The sequence below is a fragment of the Macaca mulatta genome, chromosome 9 (assembly GCF_049350105.2).
Source record: "Macaca mulatta isolate MMU2019108-1 chromosome 9, T2T-MMU8v2.0, whole genome shotgun sequence".
Classification (NCBI taxonomy): Eukaryota; Metazoa; Chordata; class Mammalia; order Primates; family Cercopithecidae; genus Macaca; species Macaca mulatta.
The window spans coordinates 113,247,721-113,272,500 of record NC_133414.1 but is presented as its reverse complement, the minus strand read 5'-3'; the positions used below and the strand labels follow the sequence as shown (position 1 = coordinate 113,272,500).

At 47.3% G+C, this 24,780-nt stretch overlaps 2 long non-coding RNA genes across 2 annotated transcripts in view; one reads left to right on the top strand and one right to left on the bottom strand.

Annotated features, from left to right (window-relative positions):
* Positions 1-23,092, top strand: part of LOC144331276 (uncharacterized) — a 38,318-nt gene extending 15,226 nt beyond the window's left edge. The window contains exons 2-3 of the long non-coding RNA XR_013398314.1: positions 22,055-22,191; positions 22,564-23,092. This is a non-coding gene — a long non-coding RNA (uncharacterized LOC144331276). The remainder of the gene's footprint in view (positions 1-22,054; positions 22,192-22,563) is intronic.
* On the bottom strand, positions 10,442-13,224 carry LOC144331302 (uncharacterized). Its single transcript, XR_013398340.1, has 2 exons — positions 13,025-13,224; positions 10,442-10,870 (listed from the first exon to the last, which is right to left on the bottom strand). It is a non-coding gene; the product is annotated as an uncharacterized LOC144331302 (long non-coding RNA).
* Positions 23,093-24,780: the final 1,688 nt, after the last annotated feature.

Here is a 24,780-nt window from a genome sequence, read left to right as displayed (position 1 = left end):
TGTTGTGATGAGCCGAGATCGCACCACTGCACTCCAGCCTGGGCGACAAGAGCGAGACTCCGTCTCAAAAAAAAAAAGAAAGAAAGAAAAGAAAAAGGAAAAGATCCACAGTCTCTCTGGGGCTTCTGCCTTCCAAACTTCCCTCCCTTCCAACCCAAAGCCAGGCACTTGCCTCCCCCATGCCCCTGCCTTACCTTTTCATTTGATTGTTTTTTACCTTTTTACTTTATTTTTTTTGAGACAGGGTCTTGCTCTGTCACCCAGGCTGGAGTGCAGTGGCGCCATCTCACTGCAACCTCTGCCTTCCGGGCTCAAGTGATTCTCCTGCCTCAGCCTCCTAAGTACCTGGGACCACAGGTGCCTGCCACCACGCCCGGCTAATTTTTGTATTTTTAGTAGAGACAGGGTTTTGCCATGTTGGCCAGGCTGGTCTCGAACTCCTGAGCTCAAGTGATCCACCCGCCTCACCTCCCAAAGTGTTGGGATTACAGGCGTGAGCCGCCGCACCCAACCTCCCTTTTTATTTTAAGTAACCCTTTTCTTTTAGAATAGTTTAACCTTATAGCAAAGTTGCAGATGGTACAGAGAGCTGTCATGTACCCTCACTCAGGAGCCTCTGTGGTTAATGTCTACGTCATGGTAGATTTGTCGCAACAAGCAAGCAACATCAGTACATTGCTACTAACTAAACTTGCCACTTTATTTAATCAGATTTCACTAACATCCTTTCTCTAAAGGAAGCTTTTCCACTAACATCCCTTTTCTGATTCAGGATGTTAGAAAAGTGGATGCCATCCAGGATGCCACATTACATTTGGTCATCACATCGTCTTAGTCTGTGTCTGTGACAGTTTCTCAGGCTTTCCCTGCTTTTCATTCCCTTAACAGTTTAGAGGAGTACAGGTCAGGGATTCTGTAGAATGTCCCTCAATCTGGAATTTTCTGCTAGTTTTCTCATGGTTATGTTACCCGAAAGGGGTCCCGATCCCTTTAAGAGGTTAAAGCCTCTGCTTTAACACAAGCCAGACATCCTTCATTTTAGCATAGCAACATTGAATGGGAAACATCCCCTGTCTTTCCCACTTTGAGCCTTCAAGCTGCCTGTGCTCTGTGAGGCAGCTCTTGTTCCCACCCCAGATCTAGGGACGCCTGTTGCCAAATGCGGAAGAATGAGAACTTAGAGAGATTCCACAGGGGCTCTGTGGAATCCAAGAGAGGGTTCTTGGATCTTGCACAAGAAAGAATTCGAGGTGAATCCAGAAAGTGAAAGCAAGTTTATTAGGAAAGTAAAAGAATAAGAGAATGATTACTCCATAGGCAGAGCAGCCCCGAGGGCTTCTGTTATTTGTGGTTATTTCTTGATTATATGCTAAACAAGGGGTGGATTATTCATGAGTCTTCCTGGAAAGGGATGGGCAATTCCTGGACCTGAGGGTTCCTCTCCTTTTTAGACCATATAGGGTAAGTTCCAGACATTGCCATGGCATTTGTAAACTGTCATGGTGCTGGTGGGAGTGTCTCTTAGGATGCTAATGCATTATAATTAGCATGTAACGAGCAGTGAGGACGACCAGAGGTCACTCAGAATGATTCAGGAAACTGAATTTTACTCAAGTTGAAGGAGAACATTAGTGTTAGATTAGAGTGATGGGAGATGGGTGTGGCAGCTCACACCTGCAATCCCAGCACTTTCTGAGGCAGAGGTGGGATGATGACTTGAGCCCAAGAGTTGAAGACTAGACTGGGCAATGTGGTGAGACCTCTTCTCTACAAAAAATAAAAAATTAGCTTGGCATGATGGCACACACCTGTAGTCCCAGCTACCTGGGAGGCTGAGGTAGGAGGATGATTTGAGCTCAGGAAGTTGAGGCTGCAGTAAGCTGTGATGGTGCCACTGCACTCCACCCTGGGTAACAAAGTGACATTCTGTCTCAAAAAAAAAAAAAAATAGTGATGGGGAACAGGGCTGTGCTGAATGTGTGAGGGAGATACTCAGGTATGAAGAAGCCCTACTGTTTGTATTTTTTTGTATTTATTTTGCATTCTGAATTATCCCTTTGTATTAGTCTGTTCTTGCATTGATATAAAGAAATACCTGAGGCTGGGTAACTTACACAGAAAAGACATTTAATTGCTCATGGCTTTGCAGACTGTGCAAGAAGCATGGCACCGATATCTACTCAGCTTATGGCGAGGCCTCAGGAAGCTTCTAATTGTGGTAGAAGGAGAAGCAGAAGCTGGCCTATCACAGGGTGAGACAGTCAGGGCAGGATGGAGGGGGTGCCACACCCCCCCACTTTCTTTTTCTGAGACAGGACTGTTCCCAGGCTAGAGTACAGTGGCACAATCAGACCTCACTGCAGCCTCCACCTTCCAGACTCAAGTGATCCTCCCCCATCAGCCTCCTGAGTAGCTGGGACCACAGGCGAACACCACAATGATCGGTACTTTTTCATTTTTTGTAGACAGAGTCTTGCCATGTTGCTTAGGTTGGTCTCAAACTCCTAGGCTCAAGTCATCCTCCTGCCTTGGCCTCTCAAAGTGCAGGGATTACAAATGTGAGCCATTGTTCCTGGCCACCATACCCTCTTCAACAACCAGATCTCACGTGAACTCAGAGTGAGAACTCACTCATTATTGTGAGGACAACACCAAGCTATTCATGAAGGATCTGTCCCCATGACCCAAACACCTCTCACCAGGCCCCACCTCCAACACTGGGGATTACATTTACTTACTTACTTTTTTATTCATTTATTTTTTTATTCATATATTTTTTTGAGATGGAGTCTAGCTCTGTTGCCCAGGCTAGAGTGCAGTGGCACGATCTCAGCTCACTGCAACCTCCGCCTCCCGGGCTCCAGCAATTCTTCTGCCTCCCAAGTAGCTGAGACTACAGGCGTGTGCCACCATGCCCGGCTAATTTTTGTATTTTTAGTAAAGACGGGATTTCACCATGTTGGCCAGGCTGGTCTCAAACTCCTGAGCTCAAGTGATCTGCCTGCCTCGGCCTCCCAAAGTGCTGGGATTATAGGCATGAGCCACCATGCCCGGCCTGGGGATTACATTTAAACATGAGATTTGAAAGGGACGAACACCCAAACTCTAACACCTGTTCCATACAGGTAGTATATATATGTGCCTCTGCTTTAACACAAGCCAGACATCCTTCATTTTTGCATAGCAACATTGAATGGGAAACATCCCCTGTCTTTCCCACTTTGAGCCTTCAAGCTGCCTGTGCTCTGTGAGGCAGCCCTTGTTCCCACCCCAGATCTAGGGACGCCTGTTGCCAAATGCGGAAGAATGAGAACTTAGAGAGATTCCACAGGTGCTCTGCCAAGCAGACGTGATACTCAAGAAAGAAAACTCTGGCCTCTGGGTGGACTCCATGTCTTTTGAGTCCTAAGTGCAGAAGGTGAAGAGGTGCCTAAGACTCTCACTGACCCGCCCACCTCTGCAGCACGACCTTCCAGTCCTAGAGAAATCTGTAGCACTATGTTCAACTTTCAGAATTCTGCCTTCAGTGTCAAGCGTGCAGGGTTCCAGGATTGTCCGGACCTGGTGAAATACTGGTATTTGTCCTCCCTGAAAGGATAAGTTATGATCAACAGTCATACACATGTCAGATAGAAGTCGGCCTTTGGAACGTTCAGTAGGATTCTTTGCCACCCTCCACAGAATGCATGGTGGGTCAGATACTGTGACACTGGCCAATTCTCTCTCGGGAATGGTGGCGGATAGGTAGGTGAAGACAGGACACTCGGCTGGCATCAACGTGAATTCTAGTTGTTTGCAGGGGATACAGCGTGGAAGAATGTTCTCGGCCTCTGAGAAGAATTGGCCCTTCTATCCAGCTGGACATACTCTTGAGGCGCACACCTCCAACAGAGAGAGGGGCAACAGGTGCCCCAAAGCTACTGGCAATTGCTTTAGTCAGTTCTGTTCAGTGGCAGGGAATGGGATCCTACCAAAAGTAGCTTGATATAACAGCTGCAGAGGATTCCTCTTTTTAGAAAAAGATTTTTATTTTCAATTTTTGTGGGTATCTAGTAGGTGTATATATTTACAGGGAACATGAGGTATTTTGATACAAGCATACAATGGGTAATAATCACATTAGGGTAAATGAGGTATCCATCACCTCAAGCATTTATCCTTTCTATGTCTTATAAATAATCCACTTATATTCTTTTAGTTTTTTAAGTGTACAATAAATTATTGTTGACTGTAGTCACTCTGTTGTGCTATCAAATACTAGGTCTTATTCATTCTTTCTATTACAACTAATATGTTTTTGTACCCATTAATCATCTCCCCGCCCCCAACCATTACTCTTCCTAGCCTCTGGTAACCATTGTTCTACTGTCATGAGTTCAGTTGTTTTAATTTTTAGCTCCCACAAATAAATGAGAATATGAGAAGTTTGTCTCTCTCTCTCTCTCTCTTTTTTTTTTTTTTTTTTTTTTGATATGGAGTCTCACTCTATTGCCTAGGCCAGAGTGCAGTGGTGCAATCTCAGCTCACTGTAACCTCTACCTCCCAGGTTCAAGTGATTTTCCTGTCTCAGTCTCCCAAGTAGCTGGGGCTATAGGCACACACCACCACGATCGGTTAATTTTTTGTATTTCACCATGTTGGCCAGGCTGGTCTTGGACTTCTGGCCTGATCTGCCCACCTTGGCCTCCTGAAGTGCTAGGAATATAGGTGTGAGCCACCCCGCCTGGCCAGAAGTTTGTCATTCTGTGCCTGGCTTTTTTCACCTAACATAATGATCACCAGTTCCGTCCATGTTGTTGCAAATGACAGGATCTTTTTTTTTTTTTTTTTGAGACAGAGTGTTGCTTTGTCATTCAAGCTGAATTGCAGTGTCGTGATCTCAGCTCACTGCAACCTCCATCTCCCAGGTTCAAGTGATACTCCTGCCTCAGCCTCCCAAGTAGCTGGGATTACAAGCGCATGTAACCACGTCTGGCTAATTTTTGTATTTTTAGTAGAGAGAGGGTTTCACCATATTGACCAGGTTGGTCTCAAACTCCTGACCTCAAGTGATCTGCCCACCTCAGCCTCCCAAAATGCTAGGATTACAGGCGTGAGTCACCGCGACCAGCCGACAGGATCTTTCTTTTTTATGACTGAATAGCACTCCGCTGTGTATAAGTACCACATTTTCTTTATCCATTTGTCTGTGATGGACACTTAGGTTGTTTCCAAATCCTGGCTATTGTGAATAGTGCTGCAATAAATATGGCAGTGCAGATAACTCTTTGATAAGCTGGTTTTCTTTCTTTTGGATATATAGTCTTTGATAAGCTGGTTTTATCAGTGGGATTGCTGGATCGTATGGTAGCTCTGTTTTTAGTTTTTTGAGGAACTTCCAAACTGTTCTCCATAGTGGTTGTATTAATTTACATTCCAACCAACAGCATACAAGGGTTCCCTTCTCTCCACATTCTTGTCAGCATTTGTTATTGCCTGTCTTTTGGATAAAAGCCATTTTCACTGGGTGAGATGATATCTCATTATAGTTTTGATTAGCAATTCTCTGATGATCAGTGACTGAGTACCTTTTCATATGCTTGTTTGCCATTCGTATGTCTTCCTTGAGGACTCCTCTTTGACCCTTCCCTGGAGGTGGGCTATAGCAGACAATGGGATCCCCACTCCACCAGACCTGGCTGGTTGGAGCAGGTAGGTACTGACCCAGACTGGGCCTGCCAGAGTCTTTCTCCTTGGCATTCGAACAAGGGCTAGAGAGTGAGCAGGACGTCTCTGTGGCCACTCGAACTTGTATAATCTGGGGCTATTGACAGCCATGTTTAGCCTCATGCACATGGAGAATTGAAGGAAATTGGTCTCAGAAAAGATGCTTGAGACCACAGGCCCATTTAGAGAAGGGCAGCCTGGATTTTAGGTCATCCTGAGGCCCAGGTATGCCACCTGTCCCAGGGTTCCAGGAGACACCTGCCCTCCTTATAAGGACTACCCTTCTAAGGCCAGGTGCAGTGGCTCACGCCTGTAATTCCAGCACTTTGAGAGACTGAGGCGGGCGGGTCACCTGAGGTCAGGAGTTCAATACCAGCCTGGACAACATGGTGAAACCCCGTCTCTACTAAAAATACAAAAATTAGCTAGGCGTGGCAGCAGGTGCCTGTAATCCCAGCTACTCGGGAGGCTGAGGCAGGAGAATCTCTTGAACCTGGAAAGCAGAGGTTGCAGTGAGCCGAGATTGCACCACTGCACCCCAGTCTGGGTGACAAGAACTAAACTAGGTCTCAAAAAAAAAAAAAAAGACTACCCTTTTTGTGTAAGTTAGCCTGAGTAGGTTTCTGTCTGTTATACCTCCAGAAAAGCCTAAGACAGGGTATATTATATGGGTTCAGAGAATGTCACAGAAAGAAGGGCAGGAAGTACACTGGGGCTCAGGAATTGGGAAAATTCTCTCTCTCTCTCTCTCTCTCTCTCTCAATTTGCTCATATGGTTCTCTTCTCTCCTATCTATCTCAGCAGGCTAGCTTTCTTCTTTTTTTCCATCAGTAAGTCCCCAACCAAATTGTTGTCCTAGTCCTGAATCTATACAACCTTCAGTTCCAGCCATCAGACTGTAATCTCTACCTCTCAGTTTATTTATTTTTTATTTATTTATTTTTTTGAGATGGAGTCTTGCTCTGCCGCCCAGGCTGGAGTGCAGTGGCACGATCTCAGCTCACTGCAAGCTCCGCTTCCCAGGTTCACGCCATTCTCCTCCCTCGGCCTCCCGAGTAGCTGGGACTATAGGCGCCCGCCACCACGCCCAGCTATTTTTTGTTGTATTTTTAGTAGAGACGGGGTTTCACCGTGTTAGCAAGGATAGTCTCAATCTACTGACCTCGTGATCAGCCTGCCTCAGCCTCCCAAAATGCTGGGATTACAGGCGTGAGCCACCGTGCCTGGCCTACATCTCAGTTTAAATATGAGGGGGAGGCCAGGCCTGGTGGCTCATGCCTGTAATCCGAGCACTTTGGGAGGCCGAGATGGGCAGATCACCTGAGGTCAGAAGTTCGAGACCAGCCTGGCCAACACGGCGAAACGCCATCTCTACTAAAAATACAAAAATTAGCTGGGTGTGGTGGCAGGCACCTGTAATCTCAGCTACTTGGGAGGCTGAGGGAGGAAAATCGCTTGAACCCAGGAGGTGGAGGTTGCAGTGAGCTGAGATCACACCACTGCACTCCACCCTGGGTGGCAGAGCAAGAATCCATCTAATAATAATAATAATAATAATAATAATAATAATAAATATGAGAGGAAGAGGGAGAGAGAGAGAGGTTGATTCTGCCCTATGTCTTGGTTCCCTTTGGGTCAAGTATCCACTCCTGCTCACACAGACCGTGACTGGAGGAGAAGGAGGCTCACACAGCACATTAATCACTGCCCTCCCACTGGCCTTAAAAGAAGAGACAGAAGTTGGCCGGGCGTGGTGGCTCAAGCCTGTAATCCCAGCACTTTGGGAAACTGAGGCGGGCAGATCACGAGGTCAGGAGATCAAGACCATCCTGGCTAATACGGTGAAACCCCATCTCTACTAAAAATACAAAAAAATTAGCCGGGCGTGGTGGCTGGCACCTGTAGTCCTAGCTACTTGGGAGGCCGAGGCAGGAGAATGGCGTGAACCTGGGAGGCAGAGCTTGCAGTGAGCCGAGATCGCGCCACTGCACTCCAGCCTGGGCAACAGAGCAAGACTCTGTCTCAAAAAAAAAAAAAAAAAAAAAGAAGAGACAGAAGTTTAACTCAAAGTAGCCCACCAAGGGGAAAGGAATGGCTTAGCTCCCATAAGTGATACGAACAGAGGAGGGAGGGCTTCTGGAACAATTGGGTCCAGAAACACCAATAATGTCACAGGGACTCGGCTCCCTTCTCTGTGCTGGCCTCATTTCCTCATGTTGGACCTTCGTGTGGGACATGAGAAGACTGACAACTTGAGGATTCTGTCACCTCAACTAGTGACTTCAGGGTCAAGAAAGGCCCTTTGTCTGCTATGGCCTGTATGTAAAATCCCAGTTAAGGAGCTGATCAACCGGTCTGAGTCAAGCGCCTTTCCCTGGGTTGGTCTTCCCTGGGCCAGGGCTGCAAGGATACGGTGGTCAGCAGCCCCTCCGTGCCCACGTTGTTGGGGGGGGGACTTTCTCAAAGGGCGGAGCTGGTCGGGAGAGTTCTGGTCGCTGTGCTTGTTCTGTAGTGTGACACCCCTGTCAGGGGCTGGGGCTGTGGCAGAGAAACTAGCAGGGAAGCCAGGTGAGGAAGGTGGCAGTTAACGGCTCTGGACGCTCCTCTTCTGTGGTCCTGATCAGTTCTTACTCCCAGGCCTGGCTTTGCAGACCTGAATCATTCTGATGACAGCTCTTTGGCCTCCTTTATGTTCTTGTTCTCCCTGGAACTTTAGTGTCCTGCTAGGACTCATTCTGCCTGGCCTCAGCCGATGGGCTCTGGAGCCTGCTTCCACTCTCGGGGAGGATTCCCGAAGCAGGGCTCTGAGCCAGAGCCTGCCACTCCCCTGTCATGGGTTGGCACTGCCCACTGGGGCTGGAGGCCTTGGCTCCCAGGGGCCACTGGAGCCAGAAGAGGTCACTGTTTGGAGCTGAAATGGTGTGCACCCGCTACGGCATTACCAGCCCAGGCATTTGGCCTGGAGGATCCCAAACTGAGCTGGCTTCTGCCCCATGGAGGGAGCGTGTTCCTAGCCCTTCTAGTAGCAATGATGAGCCCCTCTCTGTGTGGACTTCTGTCATCCCCAAGTCTTAAGCAAAGTTTTGTCAATTGCTAACAAGAATAGAAGGACCTTAGAGGTCAGAGGCCTGCAGGCAAAGCCTGCCTTCAAAACTGAGACATGGGGAGACGCCAGGATTACTTCACAACTCCAGCTGTCTCTCAAACAAGTCTGTTCAGACATCTTCAAATAAGCATCTAGCACTTCTCTCTGCCAGAATGTTGACACTCAGGCTGGCTTTCCCAGGGCTGAGTGATGCCTCCGTGGCTCTGGGTAGAACACCCTCCTGGGCTTGGAGGCACAGCCATCGCCAAGAGGCAGGAGAGTAAGGCGGGGCATTCCTGCTTCTCAATCAGTACCTCTTCTGTCCACAGAATCCCTCAGCACAAACCACCTGATACATTGGACAAATCTGTCTGGACTCTTCAAAGATTCCATTCTTGGGAGTGAGGAAAGAGGAAGGACTGTTTTCCCTTCCCCCACCATCCCTTCCTATTCCCCACCTCTCAGCTCTGGCCAGGAGATTCCAAGAGTGGCTGAAGCTTGGAGATTTCAGTAGAGGCCTCGGATGGGGAAGGACCTTGACCTCGTCTCACTGGGCAGCCTGGGGTGTACTGCCCCCGGGACCTACAGTCCTGCAGAGGTGGGAACTGGCCTCAGTTAAGATCTAGTAAGTGCCAGGATGGACGTACCTCTTGTGTGAATTCAGGAACTCCCTTTTAACAACCTTCTTATTTTGAAAAAAATTTTAACCCACTGAAAAGCTAAAAGAATAGTATAATAAACTCTCAAATACCTTTTCACTGATAATGAGTATTTTACTACATTTTATTCTCTCTTTTTTATAAAAACACATGGATGTTCATGCATAGATGTAATTATTTTAGTTTTTGTGTGTGAGCCATCATTTGAATATAAGTTTATGTTTCAGACATAACCCTTTATCTGTAAATACTTTTTACCATATATTTAGGTTTTGTTTGTTTGTTTGTTTTGTTTTGTTTTGTTTTGAGGGTGTTGCTCTGTTATCCAGGCGGCAGTGCAGTGGTGCAGTCACGGCTCACTGCAGTCTTTACTTGCTGGGCTCAAGCGATCCTCCTGCCTTAGCCTGCTGTGTAGCTGAGACCACAGGCACATGCTACCACACCCAGCTAATTTTTTAATTTTTTATTTTGTGGATACGAGGTGTTACTTTGTTGCCCAGGCTGGTCTCCAGCTCCTGAGGCTTGACTTCCTGGGCTCAGGCAATCCTCCCGCCTCAACCTCCCTAAATGTTGGGATTACAAGGCATAAGCCACCACACCTGGCCGGCACATATCCCTTAAGAATAAATACATTCTCAGTCTGGGCTCGGTGGCTTAAGCCTGTAATCCCAACACTTTGGGAGGCTGAGGTGGGCGGATCACCTAAGGTCAGGAGTTCAAGACCAGCCTGGCCAACATGGTGAAACCCCATCTCTACTAAAAATACAAAAATTAGTTGGGTGTGTGATGGCGGGTGCCTGTGATCCCAGCTACTCAGGAAGCTGAGGCAGGAGAATCGCTTGAGTCTGGGAGGTGGAGGTTGTAATGAGCCGAGATTGCGCCATTGCACTCCAGCCTGGGTGACAGAGCAAGACTTGGTCTCAAAAAAAATAATAATAATAATAAATATATTCTCTTACATTTCCTCAGGACAATTACCAAGTCAAGGACATATCATTGATACAACACACTATTCATCTATTACATGGTCCACATTCAAATTTTACCCTTTGTCCCAATACTGTCGTTTAAAGCATTTTTCTTTTGACCAGATCCAGGGTCTGGTCCAGGATTTTGTGTTGCAGTCAGTTGTCATATCTCTTTAGTTTTCTTTAACGAGGTAAGGTTCTTCTCAATCATTGTTGACTTTCGTTATATTGACTTTTCTGAAGAGTTTGGCTGTCTGGTAGTTTTCTCATGATTAGATTCCATTTATGCATTTTTGACAGGGATGCTGCATGAGCAATGCTGTGCCCTTCTCGGTGCATCGGTTTGCCCCATTATTGGTGATGCTACCTTTGATCACTTGGTTAACATGGTTCCTGCCAGATCTATCCAGTGTAAAGGTTATTGTTTTTCCCCTTCGAAATTAATCAGTACTCTGTGGAAAAATACTTTGAGACTGTCCTTTCCCCAGCAAATTTTTGCCCAATAGTTTTAGCATCCATTGATGATTCTTTTCAGAATCAATCACTACCGTAGTGGTTGCAAAATGGAGTTGACTCAACATCTAGAATTAGCTGTTGTATATTTCACTTTCCACCTTAAGTCACTGAGGCTCAGAAAAGTTAAGAACTTGCCCAAGGCCACAAAGCAGCGAGATTCGGACTCAGGCCTGTCTGACTCCAGAGTGTGCTGCTGCGGTGACTCTCCAGCTATGGGACCTGGGATGTGATGAGATGTTCACCCACCAACATCTCCCCCACTGCACACTCCACCCCTTGCTCCCCTCCCTAAATATGAGACTGAGGCTCTGGTCACAGTTGGACGGAGAGAAATGGGCTGCAGGGTCAGCTTTGCAACTCCCCATCCTCCAGCCTTCCCTCTAGTCCCCGCCGTGAATCTTCCAAAATCTGATATCCAGAGCAGAGGTCTCACCAAGAAGTTACCTCGATTATCCTGCCCCCTCCCACAACACACACACACACACACACACACACACACACACACACAGAGCTGAGAGGCTCTCTCTTCTCCTGACCTTGGAGAAGAGGGAGAGGGAGTATAGGGAGAGTGTGTGCTTGTTATGGGTTGAGCTTTGTCAAGCAAGTAAGAAGTGTGTATGATTGGAGCAGAGCCAGAAGGCAGAGTTACAGGGCAACTGCACTTGGAAGAGCTCCTGAGAATGCAGTTTGCACAGGTGTGTGAGTGTATATGTGTGTGTATAGTTGAGAATTCTAGAAGGGAAAAAGAGGAGATAGGGAGGGCATATAGGTAGTGCTTGAAAGTACAGACTTTTGCTGGGACCGGCAGTATCAGCAGCACCTGGGAGCCAGTTAGAAAGGTGGAATTGCGGCCAGGCATGGTGGCTCATGCCTGTAATCCTAGCACTTTGGGAGGCCGAGGTGGGCGGATCACCTGAGGTCAGGAGTTTGAGACCAGCCTGGCCAACATGATGAAACCCTGTATTTTGTAAAAATACAAAAATTGGTCAGGCGTGGTTGCACACGCCTGTACTCCCAGCTGCTCAGGAGGCTTAGGCAGGAGAATCACTTGAACCCAGGTGGCAGAGGTTTCAATCATCTGAGGTCACACCACTGTACTCCAGCCTGGGTGACAGAGTCTCACTCTGTCACACACACACAAAAGTGCAGACTCTTGACCAGGCGTGGTGGCTCACACCTGTAATCTCAGTACTTCGGGAGGTCAAGGCAGGTGGATCACTTGAGCCCAGGAGGTCAAGACCTGCCTGGGTAACATAGTGAGACCCCATCTCTGTAATGATAAAAATAAACACAAATATTTTTAAAACCACTGACCCAGGCTGGAAGCAGTGGCTCATGCCTTGTAATCCCACCACTTTGGGAAGCCAAGGTGGGAGGATTGCTTGAGCCCAGGAGTTTGGACCAGCCTGGGCAACATGGCAAGACCTCATTTCTACAAAAAAAAATTTAAAAATTAGCTGAGCATGTTGGTGCATGCTTGTAGTTCCAGCTACTCAGGGTGGGAGGCTGAGATGGGAGGATTGCTTGAGCCCAAGAGGTCAAGGCTGCAGTGAGCTGTGACTGGGCCACTGCACTCCAGCCTGGGCAACAGAGCAAGACCCTGTCTCAAGAAAAGAAAAGAAAAATGGGAAGAGAAGGGGAGGGGAAGAGGGAGGGGAGTGATTCTGGAAACAGACTGCTGGAATTTTTTTTTTTTTTTTGAGATGGAGTCTTGCTCTGTTGTCCAGGCTAGGAGTGCAATGGCACAATCTCGGCTCACTGCAACCTCTGCCTCCTGGGTTTGAGCAATTGTCCTGCCTCAGCCTCCCAGGTAGCACCTGTGACCACGCCTGGCTAATTTTTGTATTTTTAGTAAAGATGGGGTTTTGCCATATTGGTCAGGCTGATCTTAAACTACTGGCCTCAGGTGATCCACCCGCCTTGGCCTCCCAAAGTGCTCAGATCACAGGGATGAGCCACCGTGCCTAGCCTGACTGCTGGAATTTGAACCTTGGGCCCACCACCAACCTGTGTAACCTTAGACAGGTAAGTTACTTCACCTCTCTAGGCCTTGTTTTTGTCACCTGTAAAATGGACATAACAGTACCTACCTCATCAGGTTGTTGTGGGGAGTAAATGAATGAATCTGTGTGAAGTGCTTTGCTCAGGTGAGTTACCACTTAGACAATGTTGGGGATGTGCTGAAGAGGAAGACGAGGTAGGTGATGTTGGCAGGCGGAGGAGCCCTGGAAGGCCTCGCTCCAGGAAAATCCCCACATTCGGAGAGAACCCAGGTTGGTTATTGCAGAGACTGTGGGTGACAGAGAGGCAGGATGGATGACAGAAATATCTGGGCAGGGAGGGCCGGATGACTCACTCATTCACTTGTTTACATTTTGTCTCTCACCTGCTTCCAGAAAGGCTTTGAAGTGGTTCATAATTAAAATGAAAGCCTCAGGTGCCTCAGCCTGCTGAGCTGGGAAAGCTGGAGAGTGGCTTGGGCGAGGTTGGCACAGTGTTGCAGGTCCTGGGCTCACCCAGAGGGACTGGGGAGTGCAGAGTGAGGTGCAGAAGATGCCAGGGGAGAGGCCAAGGAAAGAATGCAGACTGAACCCTGACTCTGTGACCACCTGGCCCTGGGCCAGACAGAGAGGAGGTTTCATGTAAAGATTGGACATCGCCAAGCACGGTGGCTCACGCCTGTAACCCCGCACTTTGGGAGGCCAAGGTGGGTGGATCACCTGAGGTCAGGAGTTCAAGACCAGCGTGGCCAACCTGGTGAAACCCAGTCTCTACTAAAAATACAAAAATTAGCTGGGTGTGGTAGCGGGTGCCTGTAGTCCCAGCTAATCAGGAGGCTGAGGCAGGAGAATCACTTGAACCCTGGAGGTGGAGACTGCAGTGAGCTAAGATTGTACCACTACACTCCACCTTGGTGACAGAGTGAGACTCCGTCTCAGAAAAAATAAATAAATAAATAAACAAAAAACAAAACAAAACAAAAAAACAAAGAAAAAGAATAAAGATTGGGCATGTGTAGATTAAACCAGGGCATCTGGGAGAGAGGGGCACCAAGAAGGGGCCAGGAAAGGTCTATGGACTCTGACTGGGCCATTGCCAGTATTAGCGCCATTGGCCGTCTTCGGGCACAGTTCATGTTGTTCAATGTTGTCGGTGTCCAGGCCTGGGCCCTCCAGCTGCCAAAGTGCCGGTTTCCTCCTCCAGGAACCACCAACTTCTCTCCTCTGGAGGGAGAGCTTTTCCTCTCCAGGTCTGGACGCCTCTGGCCTCAGGTTGAAACACTTGTTGGAGGAAATCCTGTCCACCCTCCTCCTCCCTACTCACCGTCTATCCCCGCTCCTGTTCCAACAAGAGTTGGGCCCGACCTGCCCATCCTAATGCAGTCTGGGTGTCCTGGTGGCCCATCTGCCTTTGTTTGGCAGCACAATGACGAGGAAGTCCTCGGCCCCCACCCACTGGGAACCCTTCTTCTCAGGCCACCCGGGGGTCCAGCGCTTTGTCTGCCCCTCCCCCACACCACTTCCTGCCTCTTACCTTGAACATCCTGACAGCCTCAGCGTCAGCTCAGCTCAGGTTTCTCTAGGAGCACGTTGACAGAGTCCCCACATCACACCAAGTTTTGGCAAGTCCAGCCCCACTCTGACAGACTTTCTGTCACACTTCCTTACAGCTGCTTAAACTGCACTTTAGCATGTAATGGAATACCTTCCATTTAGGAAGGTAGAGGGGGTCTCCCCCAGGCAGGATTAAACATGATGACAGTTCCTAAAAGGAGGGGCTGGGATTTAGACTAAAAAGGTAAGGCAGTCAGACCGGAGGGAGACGATCAGGAGCTGCAGAGCCAGCCTCTGCCAGCTTGGGGAGTGGGGCTGTCCAGGCAGGAGAGGAGGAACGCAGGGTTTCTCTGCTGGGAGGACCCCTGCCTCCATCCCTGCTCTGCAGAAGGGAAACCCCACCTGAGGTCAAGGAAGACGAGGTGGGAGGTAGCTGGACCAGAAGAGAAGGGAGCATCAGGGCTAGGAAGGTACTGGCCTGGGATCCTAAGCCCAGAGGTGGTCAGGCTGGAAGAGGAGAGAAAAGGGGGAAGGCAGGAGGTGCCTGGACAGATAACCTTTGGGCCACAGGCTGGAAAAAGGTGTTCTTATAGTTTGAGATGCATCTATGTGGGTGCAAAGTTCCCCGTTATAAGGAGGAATCATGGGCTGCAAGGAGCAGAAACTTAGATTTGCTTAACCAAAAGCAGGGTGCTTCCTGGAAGGAAACACGGTCTTGTCACAGACTTGAAGTTGCAGAGTTAGAAGTGGATCCAGGGCCTAGATGCAGGAGGTTGACAGTGATAAACTGGAGTTACTCTCCTCAACTCTCTTTCAAACTTTCCCCGTTGTCTACCATTCTCCTATCTACCCTACCCACATACTCCTGACTGACTTCATTTGCTTCTGTCTGCATTGTGCAATAGATGTCATTTTGAAGTGACTCAGCATCTATATCCCTTCCTAACAGCCCCCAATTTCCCATGGAAGACTGTTGTTAACTGTACCCGGGATTCTGTTTTTATTCAGGTATAGTGAGGCTAACAGATCAAGAGATGATTGCTATTGAAAAGATAATTTGTGTCAGGCACAGTGGCTCACGCCTGTAATCCCAGCACTTTGGGAGGCCAGGGTGGGCGGATCATGAGGTCAGGAGTTCAAGACCAGCCTGGCCAATATGGTGAAATCCCATCTTTATTAAAAATACAAAAATTAGCTGGGCATGGTGGTGTATGCCTGTAATCCCAGCTACTCAGGAAGCTGAGGCAGGAGAATCACTTGAACCCGGGAGGCGGAGGTTACAGTGAGCTGAGATCATGCCACTGCACTCCAGTCTGGATGACATAGCAAGATTCTGTCTCAAAAAAAAAAAAAAAAGATAAAAGAAAATATGATTTATTAGGCACAGTTCCCAAGAGGAGGGTCACGGAGTGCCCTGCAGGGCCCTGTGGGGAAGCACACAGGTCAGTCTGGAGGAAGGGCAAAGAACAGGCAGGAGTTTTTCTTGTGGTTTCCATGGGAAAGGCAAGGCAAGTGAGGGTGAGCAGATTTAGATTTAGGATTGGCTAGTTTGAATAATTCTGGTGGGTTCTGGGCTACAGAGGATGTCTCTAGTTGTGTTACCAGAAAGGGGTCCCCATCCAGACCCCAGAAGAGTGTTCTTGGATCTCAAGCAAGAAAGAATTCAGGGCGAGTCCATAGAGTAAAGTGAAAGCAAGTTTATTAAGAAAGTAACCTTTACTTGGCCGGGCATGGTGGCTCACGCCTGTAATCCCAGCACTTTGGGAGGCCAAGGCGGACAGATCACTTGATGCCAGGAGTTCAAGACCAGCCTGGCTAACATAGTGAGACCCTGTCTCTACTAAAAAAAAAAAAAAAATTAGCCAGGTGTGGTGGCACATGTCTATAATCCCAGCTACTTGGGAGGCTGAGGCAGAAGAATCACTTGAACCTGGGAGGCGGAGGTTGAAATGAACCAAGATCACACCACTGCACTCTAACCTGAGCGACAGAATGAGACTCTATCTCAAAATAAAATAAAATAAAATAAAATAAAATAAAATAAAATAAAATAATAACCTTTACCTAAATGAAAGAATGGCCACTGTCAGGCCTCTGAGCCCAAGCTAACCATCATATCCCCCGTGACCTGCATGTATACATCCAGATGGCCTGAAGCAACTGAAGATCAACAAAAGAAGTGGAAATAGCCAGTTCCTGCCTTAACTGATGACATTCCACCATTGTGATTTGTTCCTGCTTCACCCTAACTGATCAATTGACTTTGTGACAATACACCCTCCCCACCCTTGCGATAACGTACTTTGTGATATTCCCCTACCCTTGTGAATGTACTTTGTATGATACACCCTCCCCACCCTTGAGAAGGTACTTTGCAATATCCTCCCCTGCCCATAAGAAGGTACTCAATGCTTCAATATCTCCCTTCCTTAATTTCGGTTCCTTTCTCTTTCTGGTAGAGACAGAGGAGACATGTTTTATCCATGAACTCAAAACTCCAGCGCCGGTCATGGACTGGGGTGTTTAATCACTGCGTGGATGCCTACCTGATTATTTATCCACATTCCAGAGGTGACTGATTACTGTGGGGATGACTGCCTTGATCATTCCCCTTGGTGGCAAGTACCAGCTCTCCTTGGTGGCAAGTACCACTTCCCTCCTCCGTGTCTCTACCCTCTCTTTTCTCTAAACTTACCTTTTTACTATGGGCAACCTTCCGCCCTCCCTTCCTGCTTCTTCTCCCTTAGCCTGTGTTCTAAAAAACTTAAAACTTCTCTAACTCTTGCCTGACCTAAAACCTAAGCATCTTATTTTCTTCTGCAATACTGCTTAGCCCCAATACAAACTCAACAATGGTTCTAAATAGCCAGAAAATGGCACTTTCAATTTCTCCATCCTACAAGATCTAGATAATTTTTGTTGAAAAATGGGCAAATGGTCTGAGGTGCCTGACATCCAGGCATTCTTTTACACATCGATCCCCTCCAGTCTCTGCTCCCAATGCGACTCATCCCAAATCTTTCTTCTTTCTCTCCTGTCTGCTCCTTCAGTTTCCACCCCAAACTCTGAGTCCTTTTGAATCCTCCTTTTCTAAGAACCCATCTGACTTCTCCCCTCCTCCCCAGGCTGCTTCTCACCAGGCCGAGTCAGGTCCCAATTCTTCCCCAACCTCTGCTTCCCGACCCTACAATCCTTTTATCACTTCCCCTCCTCACACCTGATCTGGCTTACAGTTTTGTTTCGTGACTAGTTCTCTCCCATCTGCCCAACAATAGAGAGGTGGCTGGAGCTGAAGGCATAGTCAAAGTTAGTGCTCCTTTTTCTTTATCTGACCTCTCCCAAATCAGTTAGAATTTAGGCTCTTTTTCATCAAATATAAAACCCCAGCGCAGTTCATGGCCCATTTGGCAACAACCCTTAGACGCTTTACTGCCCCAGACCCAGAGGGTCCAGAAGGCTGTCTTATTCTCAATATGCATTTTATTACCCAATCCGCTCCCAACATTAGAAAAAGCTCCAAAAATTAGATTCCAGCCCTCAAACCACACAAAAGGACTTAATTAACCTTGCCTTCAAAGTACACAATAATAGAGAAGAGGCAGCCAAGCAGCAACATATTTCTGAGTTGCAATTACTTGCCTCCGCTGTAAGAGAAACCCCAGCCACATCTCCAGCACACAAGAACTTCAAAACACCTAATCCACGGTGTCCAGGCATTCCTGCAGGACTCCATCCCCCAGGATCTTGCTTCAAGTGCTGGAAATCTGGCCACTGGGCCAAGGAATGCCCACAGCCTGGGATTCCTTCTAAGCCACGTCCCATCTGTGTGGGACCCCACTGGAAATTGTACTGTCCAACTCGCCCAGCAACCTCTCCCAGAGCCCCTGGAACTCTGGCTCAAGGTTCTCTGACTGACTCCTTCCCAGATCTTCTCAGCTTAGTGGCTGAAGACTGACACTGCCCGATTGCCTCAGAAGCCTCCTGGACCATCACAGATGCTTTGGATAACTCTTACAGTGGAAGGTAAGTCCATTCCCTTCTTAATTAATATGGAGGCTACCCACTCCACATTACCTTCTTTTCAAGGGCCTGTTTCCCTTGCCTCCATAACTGCTGTGGGTATTGACAGCCAGGCTGCTAAACCTCTTAAAACTCTCCAACTCTGGTGCCAATTTGGATAATATTCTTTTATGCACTCCTTTTTAGTTATCTCCACCTGCCCAGTTCCTTTATTATTAGGCTGAGACATTTTAACCAAATTATCTGCTTCCCTGACTATTCCTGGACTACAGCCACGTCTCATTGCTGCCCTTCTTCACAACCCAAAGTCTCCTTCACATCTTCCTCTTGTATCCCACCACCTTAAACCACAGGTATGGGACACCTCTACTCCCTCCCTGATCACATGCCCATTACTATCCCATTAAAATCTAATCACCCTTACCCTGCTCAATGCCAGTATCCCATCCCACAACAGGCTTTAAGGGGGTTGGAGCCTGTTACTACTTGCCTGCTACAGCATGGGCTGCTAAAGCCTACAAACTCTTCTTACAAATCCCCCATCTTACCTGTACAAAAACTGGACAAGTCTTACAGGTTGGTTCAAGATCCGCGCCTTATCAACCAAATTGTTTTGCCTGTCCACCCTGTGGTGCCTAACCCGTACATTCTTTTGTCCTCAATACCTCCCTTCACAACTCACTACTCGGTTTTTGATCTTAAAGACACTTTTTTCACTATTCTCCTGCACCCCTTGTCCCAGCTCCTCTTTGCTTTTACCTGGACTGACCCTGACACCCTTTAGTCCCAGGAACTTACCTGGGCTGTACTGCCACAAGGCTTCTGGAACAGCCCTCATTACTTCACAAGGCTTCTGGAACAGCCCTCATTACTTCAGTCAAGCCCTTTCTCATGATTTACTTTCTTTCCACCTCTCTGCTTCCCACCTTATTCAATACATTGATGACCTTCTACTCTGTAGTCCCTCCTTTGAGTCTTCTCAACAAGATATCCTCCTGCTCCTTCAATATTTACTCTCCAAAGGATATCAGGTATCCCCCTCCAAAGCTCAAATTTCTTCCCCATCTGTTACCTACCTCAGCATAATTCTTCATGAAAACATACATGATCTCCCTGCCAATTGTGTCTGGCTTGTCTCTCAAACCCCAGCCCCTTCTACAAAACAACCACTCCTCTCCTTCCTGGGCATGGTTCAATACTTTTGCCTTTGGATACCTGATTTTGCCATCCTGACTAAACCATTATATAAACTCACAAAAGGAAACCTAGCTGATCACATAGATCCTAAATCCTTTCCCTGCTCTTCTTTGCATTCCTTAAAAACAGCCCTAGAAGCTGCTCCCACACAAGCTTTCCCTAACTCATCCCAACCCTTTTCCATTATACACAGCCGAAGCACAGGGCTGTGCAGTCAGAATTCTTACACAAGAGCCAGGACCGCACCCTGTAGCCTTTCTGTCCAAACAACTTGACCTTACTGTTTTAGGCTGGCCCCCACATTATTCCAATACTACACTTGACCCCTATGACTATATCTCTCTGATCCACCTGACATTCACTCCACTTCTCCATATTTCCTTCTTTCCTGTTCCTCACCCTGATCACACTTGGTTTATTGATGGCGGTTCCACCAGGCCTAATCGCCACTCACCAGCAAAGGCAGGCTATGCTATAGTGTCCTCTACATCTATAATTGAGGCTACTGCCCTGCCCACCTCCACTACCTCTCAGTAAGCCAAACTCATTGCCTTAACTCAGGCCCTCACTCTTGCAAAGGGACTACATGTCAATATTTATATTGACTCTAAATATGCCTTCCATATCTTGCACCACCATGCTGTTATATGGGCTGAAAGAGGTTTCCTCACTACACAACGGTCATCCATCATTAATGCCTCTTTAATAAAAACTCTTCTCAAGGCTGCTTTACTTCCAAAGGAAGCTGGAGTCATTCACTGCAAGGCATCAGATCCCATCTCTCAGCGCAATGCTTATGCTAATATTTTTAAATGAAGAGTGTTATTTTTACCTAAATCAATCTGGCCTGCTATATGACAATATAAAAAAACTCAAGGATAGAGCCTAAAAACTCACCAACCAAGCAAATAATTTTGCTGAATCCCCTTGGAAACTCTCTAATTGGATGTCCTGGATACTCCCAATTCTTAGTCCTTTAATACCTATTTTTATCCTTTTATTCGGACCTTGTGTCTTCCGTTTAGTTTCTCAATCCATACAAAACCGCATCCAGGCCATCACCAATCATTCTATACAGCAAACGCTCCTTCTAACAACCACACAATATCACCTCTTACCCCAAAATCTTTCTTCAGTTTAATCTCTCCCACTGTAGGTTCCCACACCACCCCTAATCCCCTCAAAGCAGCCCTGAGAACATCGCCCATTATCTCTCCATACCACCCCCAAAATTTTCGCCGCCCTAACACTTCACCACTATTTTGTTTTGTTTCTCTTATTCATATAAGAAGACAGGAATGTCAGGCCTCTGAGCCCAAGCTAAGCTGTCCTATCCCCTGTGACCTGCTTGTACACATCCAGATGGCCTGAAGCAACTGAAGATCCACAAAAGAAGTAAAAATAGCCAGTTCCTGCCTTAACTGATGACATTCCACCATTGTGATTTGTTCCTGCTTCACCCAAACTGATCAATTGACTTTGTGACAATACACCCTCCCTGCCCTTGTGATAATGTACTTTGTGATATTCCCCCACCCTTGTGAATGTACTTTGTACGATATACCCTCCCCACCCTTGAGAAGGTACTTTGTAATATCCTCCCCCACCCTTAAGAAGGTACTTTTTAATATTCTCCCCAACCTTGAGAATGTACTTTGTAAGATCCACCCCCTAACTGCAAAAAATTGCTCCTAACTTCATCACCTATCCCAAACCTATAAAAACTAATGATAATCCCACCACCCTTTGCTGATTCTCTTTTCGGACTCCCCACTTGCACCCGAGTGAAATAAACAGCCTTGTTGCTCACACAAAGCCTCCTGATGATCTCTTCACACGGACATGTGTGACAGCCACTCTATAGGCAGGACAGCAGCATGGGCTGCTCATTGGCTATTTTTGTGGTTATTTCTTGATTATGTGCTAAACAAGGGGTAGATTATTCATGAATTTTCCAGGAAAGGGATGGACAATTCCCAGAACTGAGGTTTCTTCTCCTTTTTATACTCTATAGGGGAACTTCCTGATGTTGCTATGGCATTTGTAAACTGTCATGGTGCTAGTGGGAGTGTCTTTTAGCATGCTGATGCATAATAATTAGCATATAATGAGCAGTGAGGATGTCCAGAGGTCACTTTCATGGCCATCTTGGCTTTGGTGGGATGTGGCAGGCTTCTTTACTGCATGCTGTTTTATCAGCAAGGTCTTTGTGACCTGTATCTTGTGCCATCCTCCCATCTTATCCTGTGACTAAGAATTCTACTGGGAATGTAGCCCAAGAGGCCTCAGCCTTATTTTACCCAGCCCCCGTTCAAGATGGAGTTTCTCTGGTTCAAATGTCTCTGACAGTGCCTGCTACCTGGCCCAGAATGGTTAAGGGAGAGGAAGATTGCCTGATAGATTGTAAGAGTCAGACAGAAGAGGTGGTGAGCAGTACGGGCTCTGAATTGGTTCATTGGCGTATGAAAGGCACACTCCTCAGTGAGGTGAGTACCTGGCTACCTCTAAGAATCAGCTAGACTGAGTAGGGGCGGTCCATCTCCAGTCAGCTAGGCCTCAGATGCCTGAGTATCAAGAACACAGAAAATAAGACAATACATTAATACAGGGAGACCTGACTCTCTTGCACTGGGTGTGACCTGTGTGGGATGGTAAATCCAGGTATTTCCCTCCCTCTACACAACCAGAGGGATGGAAACAGCAGCATGGGCTGCTCATTGGCTATTTTTATGGTTATTTCTTGATTATATGCTAAACAAGGGGTAGATTATTCATGAATTTTCCAGGAAAGGGGTGGAGCTGTGGATGCTCTTTCTTTCCAGGGTGTTTAAGATTTTATCTTTTTCTTTTTTTGACAGACTCTGGCTCTGTCACCCAGACTGGAGTGCAGTGGTGTGATCATGGCTCACTGCAGCCTTGACCTCCTGGGCTCAGGTGATCCTCCCACCTCAGCCTCCTGAATAACTGGGACTACAAGTGTGCTACTGATACAGAACAGCTGGGCTCCCAACTAAACCGCACCCTCAAGCCCGGAACCTCGGCCCTAAGTGAAAACAGCTGACCCCGCTTTTCCACCCAAATGATTGCCTTTTTGGCCTGCCATGCCCCTATCCTATGCCCATAAAAACCAGACCAGCTGGCAGAAGAAAAGAGCAACACAAGTGGCCGAGGCATGTTGTTGGGGATGCAAGCTGCTGAGCCTCGGGGAGATAAATGGCTAAGTGGCAAGCAGAGGAGCAATCAACTGAGCGTCAGAGACTACAGATAGACGTGGCTAACTTCAGACAGTGCGGCTTCAGGGAAAGATCACCTTCTTCTTTTCCAGTTCCCCTTCCATCAGGAGCCACTTCCACTGCTCAATAAAGCCTTCTGCATTCATTACCTTTCAAACAATTCGTGTGACCTGATTCTTCCCGGACACCGAGCAAAAACTTGGCTGTCGAAAAGGGCAGGTGCAGGAGGCTGTCACCCTGACCCTTCACTGAGCTGTTAACACTTAGCCATCCGTGGACTGCAGGCTAAGTGAAATGAGCCACTCCAATTCCTGCCCATGAAGGGGGTCAAGGTCAAGGGAATGAATCCTGTCTCACTACCATGCCTGGCTAATTTTTGTATTTTTTGTAGAGATGGGGTTTCACCATCTCTACAATTGATGGTAGGCCTGTCTTGCCCAGGCTTGTCTTGAACTCCTGGACTCAAGTGATCTGCCAACCTCCCTAATCAGATTTGTTCTTAAGGAAATGAAAACTTAATTTTTCAAAATGTGAAAAAGACCATCTTGTGCCCTACCTCCCACCCCTACCAGCTCCTGCAGCACAAGTGTCCAGCACACTACTGTTTGTGGGACGCACTCCACACAGGCATCTCACCTACAGCTACAGGCTGGGAGGGAACCCCTGCACCAACAGCCCGGGTCATGGCATCCTCTAGTACTACTATTCCAAAACCCTCAAAGATAAGCCACTCTTACCCTACATGAGGTACAGCACAAATGCCTGGGCCAGAGTCAAGGCTTCCAATACTGACCTGAAATTGATGGAAATTGGCAAGATTATTGGTGGAATGTGGGGAGATGTCACTGATGAAGAAAAACAAGAATATTGAAATGAATATGAGGCAACAAAGATAGAGCACAATGACTCTATGAAGGTCTATCATAATTCCCCCACACACTTTGCTTACATAAATGCAAAAAATTGTGCAGAAGATATTTTATTTTATTTTGTTTTATTTTTTGAGACAGTCTCACTCTGTCATTCAGGCTGGAGTGCAGTGGCAGGGTAAGGGCTCACTGCAACCTCCACCTGCTGGGTTCAAGCTATTCTCCTGCCTCAGCCTCCTGAGTAGCTGGGATTACAGGCATGCACCTGCATGCTCAGCTAATCTTTTGTATTTTTAGTAGAGACAGGTTTTGCCATTTTGGCCAGGCTGGTCTTGAACTCCTGGCCTCAAGTGATCCACCTGCCTAAGCCTCCCAAACACTGGGATAACAGATATGGGCCACCATGTCTAGCCATAGGAGTTGCTTTAAAGGAAAGAATTTGACAGAGGCAGTCTCACATGGAGAAAGGAGAACCTTTCTCCTTTATTGATAATACCAAATGCTGGTGAGGATAGGGAGCAACAGGAACTCTCATTCATTGCTAGTGGGAATGCAAAATGGTTCAGCTACTTTGGAAGGCAGTTTGACAGTTTCTTGCAAAATTAGACATACTTTTACCATATAATTCAGCAACTGTACTCCTTGGTTTGTTTGTTTGTTTGTTTTGTAGAACACTCAGTCTGCTGAAGATCCAGATGTTTATGATGACAACTTATTTATTTATTTAACAGATTTTTTTTTTTTTTTTTTTTTTGAGACAGAGTCTCACTCTGTCACCCAGGCTGGAGTGCAGTGGCATGATCTCGGCTCACTGCAACCTCCACCTTCTGCGTTCAAGCAATTCTCCTGCCTCAGCCTCCCAAGTAGCTGGGATTACAGGCACGTGCCATCATACCCGGCTACTTTTTGTCTTTTTAGTAGAGACAGGGTTTTGCCATGTTGGCCAGGCTGGTCTTGAACTCCTGACCTCAGG